This window comes from Macadamia integrifolia, unplaced genomic scaffold (genome assembly GCF_013358625.1).
Source record: "Macadamia integrifolia cultivar HAES 741 unplaced genomic scaffold, SCU_Mint_v3 scaffold1545, whole genome shotgun sequence".
In the NCBI taxonomy this organism is placed as follows: Eukaryota; Viridiplantae; Streptophyta; class Magnoliopsida; order Proteales; family Proteaceae; genus Macadamia; species Macadamia integrifolia.
The window spans coordinates 140914-149403 of NW_024868252.1; the positions used below are offsets into that span (position 1 = coordinate 140914).

At 39.0% G+C, this 8490-nt stretch overlaps 1 pseudogene; it reads right to left on the bottom strand.

The window, feature by feature from the left end:
- Positions 1-7091: 7091 nt before the first annotated feature.
- Positions 7092-7209, bottom strand: LOC122064147 (annotated as a pseudogene).
- Positions 7210-8490: the final 1281 nt, after the last annotated feature.

Genomic DNA, 8490 nt, shown 5'->3' on the forward strand with positions numbered 1-8490 from the left:
ATTGGGCTTGCATGCATACTACCTTTTCAACTCTAATCATAAAACTTTACTTGCATCCCAAAAGCCCTAGCATCAAGGGGACCAAGAGATGGGTCAAAGTCAAATTGGGTCCCTATACCCACTCTGAAACCAATAATTCAGTCATAGGGAATTAAAACCCAGCTTAGGAACTCAATTTCATCTCACAATTACACATGCAGCCATAACCCTAACATGCTACTGCCCTTCCAGAAATTCAGCATGCATGCTACACCCATCTCAGGTCTCCACAACTGAATTAAGCCAAATCCGATGCATGAAGTCAAAAATTCCCAATTCTTGGTGGCTGCATGCTTGGATACATGGCTAAACCTACATCTAAATTATCACTACACTATTGTACAGTAAATTCAGTGGTGAATTCCCACCTCATGATATGTGGTCAACAGTAGAAACACCAATTGCAGTAAGAATCCATATACAGCTGCATGCATTGAACCCTTGGACAGAAACCTTGCACTCCTCTTGACCTGAATGCACCATTCTCTACAGTAGCAGCCTCATCTCAGCTGTAACAAAGTACAACAGGAGCATCTATTGCAGTAGCATACATGCGGCAGCAGTAGGTACAGCTATTCCCCTTTCCACTTAGTGTTACTAACATGGCCATATGCCTTAGTAGTACTGGATGATCTCAACAATACACCTTAATACACTCATTAGCCATACATGTCCCTTAGTTATTCATCTCCTTAGCTCCTCACAAACTAAGAAATTAGTATACCACTCTACGCCCTACTTTCCAATATCTACCTTGATATATCTTCGCACAAACAAATATTATTTCTATCTCACCCATGTATCTTTTCTAGGGTACTCGTATCAGATCACCGAAAAGACTTACAAAGTCCTCGGATTACACATGGATTCTGTATTTGTTGAACCACAGTTTCACTCTCTTTACTCCATGAGAACCATACCTATGGATGCCACTTCCATATCCTTTCTCTCAATCCAAATTATTAATTATAATATAAGATATCCCTCTTTGATGCAATCAAACTTCCATACCCACATTCACACTGCTGAACCTCTTACTACGTTAAACCATGTTAACTATTCTCAATATTCCACCAATGTCTTATTAGCCACACAGTTCCCTCTAAATTAAAGTTTAAATCTTCACAATTTAAGATCTTATATTTTAACCTTCATATACTTTCTTCACGTACTCGACATATATTCATTGATCACATAATCCATATTCTCAATGCCCATAATGTTTCCTCACATTCTTACCTTAAATTGTTTTCTAATTCTTAAATCACCCATACAACTTCATCTCAGGTCTACTTGCTTGGATATGTTATCAATACTCACTATTCCATATTTCTGATACTGACCTTGTCATTTCAATCCAGTAGCAATGTTGGATCTATTGGCTGACACCACATTTTAGGTATCAACTTCCCGATACCATTCTCACTTCTTTATAACCAAAACCCTCATACCACTTCATCAGCATTTTTAGTACTTACGGGCAAGGTTGCCGTCGATTACTACACCTTATCAATAGTAATTGTTGATGAACTCATCCTTGTCCTTTTTCACGACTCAAGGGCAGTCGGTGAAGATAAAGGCCATGACTAGAATCATTGTATGATATTATTTTTACATCATCAATTGGAATTATTATATCCTGATATTGCCACCACTCTATTCTTTTTATAAAACTTTACAGATATGGTGTAACTTTCATATTTAAGTCATTGTGCAATCCAGGTATGCTTTGCGACCATTGCCTAATATCTCCATCTTAGGTGCGGACATTATCACCTATTTAGCCTTCTTCACCTTACTTTCTTGGGTAGTAAGTCCGCACATAACAAAAAAGCTCTGTAGGCAGGTAGCCACTCCGTGTCGAAGACAATCATCAAACTCCTTCATAACTAACTTGCTCAATCGAGTTATCAAGTCCAATCCAAGTATGTGGATGGAACATTGTAGCTCACATCTCCACTGTTAGGATATTGACTATCAACTCTTGTGATAGACTATTTAGTTTTTATATATCTTAATAGCAGGGAATACAACAAATGAAGGTATCAGGTTCTAATATTGCACATAAGATTATTAAATAAATAAGATATAATAGGTACGACAGTAAAAGTAAGGATTTCAGCAATGCCAACAGCGTCCTTGTGAATATCTCAGATGTAGCACAGGCCTCTATCGCTGTTATTTGCTAATGCCACATTTTAATACCTAGTAACATCTGAACCGGTTAACTAGCTGTTGGTGTTGAGGGTTCCACACATGAGTCTACAAACTTCTTATGTGAATTCCAAGCAAGCAGATGGTATGCCTACTCTTCTTACTGCCCGACCGTCACAATTGTCTCTCTGCTTCTCCTCTATTGACTTGCCTATTTGAACCACTTATGTATATGTCTGGAGATGATGTGTAATTAGTAGGGTTCCAGTACTAGCTCTCAAACCCTTCTCAAACTTCTTGGCCTTCGCTCTATCAGTCTTTATGTGACCTAACGAAAAGTAATACAGGGCTTCAAACTATTATTGATACTTAATAACAAATTTTGGCCCTTGTGCACAAGCCATAAATTATGCCTACTCTGACACTATCAGGGAAATAATTCCAACAAAAGGTCTCCACAAATTGATCCCAGGTTGAGTTGGGATGGGTGGCCAGTAATATAGGTCTCGTGGCCTTCCACCAAGCATGTGCTTCCTGCTGTTGATAACTATCACATAAAATCTTTTGTTCATTTGTGCACCCCAAATCTGTAAAAGCTTTCTCGACACCCTCTAACTAATTAGCTGGAGCCAACAGGTCTTGGGTCACTCAATTGAAATAAGGTGGACGGTACAATAGAAAATTTCTCCATTAACTTGGAGTTATCTATCCACACTGGTGCAATTGGCTGTGTCTTTGGTGTAGGCTGCCCAGGGGGAATCACTAGTACTGGTACTACCTAAGAAGATAGACCATTGGCCGGTTATGCAGTAGCCGAAACTCCAAGCGCAGTAAAAGTTGAAAGAGTAGGAGCAGAAGGTGTAGGCTGCATAATAAGGGGTTGTACCATAGGTGTCTCCCTGGCACAAATAGTCACAATTATCTCTATCATCATGCCCTATGCTGTTGTTGGACTTCTCGTTGTTGTTGTTGAAGGCTTTGTTGGATGCCTTGTATTACACCACCGACCATAGCAACCTCATCCGGAGAACCACACCTATGGATTCCACTTCCATATCATTTCTCTCAATTCAAATTACTAATCATATTACAAGATATCCCTCTTTGATGCAATCAGACTTCTATACCGGCATTCACACTGCTGGTCTTAGGTTTACTTGCTTGTCATATATATCATTCTCACTATTCCAGATTTCTGATATTGACCTTCTCATCAGGATAGCCTATTACCCTTGTGCCAGCGATGTCCTGACATTTGGTTCAACTACTTCTGATTTAGGGTGTTACAATTTCCCCCTCCTAACAAAAATTTCGTCCTCAAAATTTGTAAGGCTGCTTATCATTAAGTATCAATCTCGTTCACTTTATTACCACTCTTTTCCACTGAGTTGCAACATCGAATTTCCACTTAGTGTTATTAACATGGCCATATGCCTCAGTAGTACCGGCTGATTTCAACAATACACCTTAACACTCATTGGCCATACAGGTCCCTTATCTATTCATCTCCTTAGCTCCTCACAAACTTAGAATTAGCACACCCAACATTATGATACCAGCAAACTCACAATAATATCCACAGATGTAAAACCACATGATCTATTTTATTTATAATTATCCATTCTAATTGCTAAGTCTCAATATGTAGGTCTAAGTACTACAAGCAATGTAGGTGCTATCCCCTACCCAATACGTTGGGCCTCAGAGATAGATACAAGCTAGTTGCAGCAAGGAGTCAGCCAGTCCCAAAAAGAACCTTGGTCCCCCAGCTTACCCCTAAATACTAACCCCTGATAGCCATGGTCCCACACCGTTATTGGTCTCCCATATTGTCCGACAGTTATGTGTACAATATGTTGTAATATGCTGTGCCCTCTCAGGATACAGTACATTGTATCCGAGCGAAGTAGTCCTCCGCAACCTACCACCGAGTGGGATTAGCCAATAACTTACCCCTATTGGCAAGAGGTTATAGTAACGGGATATGATCCTAAGTATATGCATCAACATGAATACATAGCATCCATAGCATCCAATCACACATCTGTGGTCAAAACTGTAACACTGACCTCTGAACCCGTAGTACCAGAAGCAACCTTTACCAAATTGTGGCCCAGACAGTTAATATTACAACTATCACTGCACAATTACCAGATTACACAACCGTAAAACCTCGATCACATCATAGTTGGTAAAATCATACAAAATGTGAAATATAAATTTTATATAAATAAATCTATCACAGTAATCATCACATTCCGTACGGCACTCATAACTAAAAATATCAAAACACTTCGTAAAATAAATTAAACATTTTCTCACCTAAAAACCCGAAATCCAATCGTTACCGTTGAATTCCCGTTACCGCCCTCCCTAATTAAATTAGGTTCCTATGTGAACTGTACCATCATGTTAAATATTCATAAGTCTTAACACAACTGAATGTGGGTTCTACGTTGAACCTAACAACCTCAACAACCCATATACTAACCTAAATTAAAGTCTCGGAAAAGCCCCTCGAATAAGCCTATTGTTTGGGGTAGACATGATGAGTTGGGCTGCAGAGAGGTGGGCCCCACATAAAAAAACCTCTCTTTTTTTTCTTCTCTGACAGTCCTATAGGCTAGGCAATTGGCAGCAGAATGGTATGCCGGTTACAGCCTTTTCGTCCCATCAACTGTCCTATCTCCTAGGCTTACGAATCCACAGAATGTGGAACTGGTTCCACTCCATTTCAAACCAACTGGATAGCCTATTGCCCTTGTGCCAGCTATGTCCGGATATTGGGTTCAGTTGCTTTTGATTTAGGGTGTTATAATTTCCCTCTCCTTATCATCATTCATCAAGGATCAATCCCGTTCACTTTATTACCACTCTTATCCACTGAGTTGCAACATCAAATTTCCACTTAGTGTTAATAACATGGCCATATGCCTTAATAGTACTGGCTGATCTCAATAATACACCTTAACACACTCATTGGCCATACAGGTCCCTTATCTATTCATGTCTTATTAGCAATAGTTCACTCTGATTTAAAGTTTAAATCTTCACAATTTAAGATCTCATGTTTAACCTTCATATACTATCTTCATATACTCGACATGTATTAATTGATCACATAATCCATATTCTCAATGCCCCACAATGTTTCTTCACATTCTTACATTTTAAATTGTTTTCTTATTCTTAAATCACCCATGCAACTTAATCTCAGGTCTCCTTACTTGGATATGTTATCATTCTCACTATTCCACATTTCTGATACTGACTTTGTCATTCCGATCCAGTAGCAATGTTGGATCTATAGGGTGACACCAAATTTTAGGTATCAACTTCCCGATACCATTCTCACTTCTTTATAAAGAAAACCCTCATACCACTTCATCTGCCTTTTCTGTACTTACAGCTGAAGTCGCCGTTGATTGCTACTACTAATAAAAAATAATTACTAATGAACTTAACCTTACTCTTTTTGATGACTCAAGGGCAGTCGTTGAAGCTAAGGTCATGCGAGGAATCATTGTCTGATATTATTTTTGTAGTGTTAATAGGAATTATTATATCCTGATACTAACACCGCTCTATTCTTTTTCCAAAACTTTACACACACGGTGTAACTTTCATATTTAAGTCATTACAGAGTCTAGATATGCTTCGCAACCCTTGCCTAACATCTCCTTTATCTTAGGTGAGGACATTACCACCTTTTTAGCCTTCTTCACCTTACTTGCTTGGTCAGTAACTCCGCACATCACTCATGAGCTCTATAGGCAGGTAGCCACTCTATGTCTAACACAGTTATCAAACTCCTTCATAACTAACTTGCTCAATCGAGTTATCAAGTCCCGTCCAAGTATGTGGATGGAACAATGTAGCTCACATCTCCACTGGTAGGTTATTGACTATCAACTCGTGTGCCAGACTCTTTAGCTTTTATGTATCTTAACAACAGAGAATTAAGATACAACAAATGGATAGTTTCAGGTTCCAATATTGCACAGAACATTATTAACTAAATAAGATATACCAGGTACAACAAAGCATTTAAGGATTTCAGCAATGTCAACAACGTACTAGTGAATATCTCATAGGTAGCCTTGGACTCTTTCACTGTCATTTGCAAATGTTGCATTCTAATACCTTGTTACAACAAAACCATTAAACTTTCTGTTGGTGTTGAGGGCTCCATATATGAGTCTACTAGCATCTTCTGTGGACACAATCTAGCTATATGCCCAAATTGATCACATATATAAAACTATTTCATCCGAAAACATAACCTAACCTTATGTCCAAGTTGTTTACATGAAAAGCACCACTTATTCTGTGGACCTACTTACTAAGGTACTGATGCTACTGGCCTAGCTAATTGTAATGCTTGGCCAACTTCTGGTCTGCTAATTTGTGGTGCAGCTTGAGTAGTGCAAGGTACTTCAACTACTCTAGTGAAACCCCTTCTAGCAGATGGTATGCCTACCCTTCTTGTTGCCTAAGCATGATAACTGTCCCTCTGCTACTCCTCTATAGGCTTTCCAGTTTGAACCACTTCTGTATATGTCAGAAGGCGATGTGTAATTAGTAGTGTTCCAATACTTGCCCTCAAACCCTCCTCAAACTTTTTAGCCTTCGCTCTGTCAGTCTTCATGTGATCGGGTGGAAAGTAATACAGGGTTTCAATGTAACACCCTAATCTGATATTTATACCCCTACTTGTGGACAGGCAAGAAGAAAGAGCAGAGGAAGCCAATGCTGGCATGGTTGGCAGTTGTGGAGTGCCAAGAAAGCAGAAGTGACCCCACCTGCTCCTGTTCAGCTTGCCAATATCATTGGGGAACTCATAAGGAGGGGTGGACAAAAAGGTAAGTTTAAGTACAAGATTAAGAATAGTAGGAAAAAAAATGCGACATGAGGACTTCCCAGGGGGTCACCCATCCTAATACTACTCTCACCCAAGCACGCTTAACTACAGAGTTTTATGGGATTTGGTGTATTTATGCTGGTATGATCGCACCCACACTGGTAGGTCCAAAAATGTCCAGCCAATTTTTCCTAGCAGAATGTAATTTTTGGGTTTTTACACTGTGGAGCCCACCTCTATTGTGCAAAATTCCCATTATACCCCTATAGGAAGAGACTTAAATGAGGCATGAAATGCATACTTTATAGGAAATGAATTTATAGACTACTAGGTATTATATATATATATATAGTATGTATATAATTTATATGGAAATAAAAGAGGGCAGCCAACTTAAGAAGGCAGCCAAACAAACCTTAGTTATAAGGATTTAAGAGGGAAACCAAACAAACCTTAGCAATACTTGAAGAGGGCCAGCCAAACAGACCCTTGGGGCTACCTTATATATAAGGGATAATGGGCTGAGATTGCATCAAACGTGACTGCTGTAACAATAAGGAGAAAAAGAAAGAAAGGAGAAGAAGAAGAAGGAAAGAGAAGGTAGAAGAGGAAGAAAGAGAAGTGAGGAGGGAACTCACTCACCTCAGGCTGCTCTTAGATCAACTCTGCACCCAGGTAAGTGAACTTACTACTGCAGATAAGGTTAATTAGGTAATTTCATGTAGATTGGGCAGCTAGGGTTAGGGTTTTACCCAATTGTTAACTGCCAGGGAATCCCTGTAAGTAGAATAGCTACCCAGTAAAGAAAGTCCTAATTTCTATGGGCTATTGGGGACCCAACTGGTAAAAAAACCCTCTTTCTGCCAAAACCCTAGGAACATAATTTTATTCAAGCTGAAATTATGCAATAGGGGCTGAATTAATTAGGTTAGGTTAGTACTTATAAATGTTCATCTCAAACTGATGGCCAAGGCATGAGAAGTACTCTAATTCTGCAGTTCTCTTTAAATTATTACACTATGCCTGCAGAATTAGACTGTATTAGTTGTGGGTGTAATAAATTGAAATTCAAAATTGGGTCAACTTGGCATTTAACCTTTTTCCTTACTGACCTAAGATAAGTATTGGGAATTCAAAATGAAAAATGGATACAATTCGGGCACTACAGCAAACATGGAACCGGTTTTGACCCAGGTAACCCACCGATTTGGGTTCCTGAAGCCAAATGGGCTGTGTAACAGGCTACTAAACCTTTGGACATAAGTTTGAATTTGTTTATATAAGAATTAATGAGAAACATAACCTATAACTATAGGGTCCAATGTTTGGAATTTCATATGACCTCGAGGACTGTAAGTATGGATGAAACCCCTTCATCCAATGAGGATCTATTAGTGATTCTCTATATCTAATTCTACTAAAGAAAAGGTGTAAGA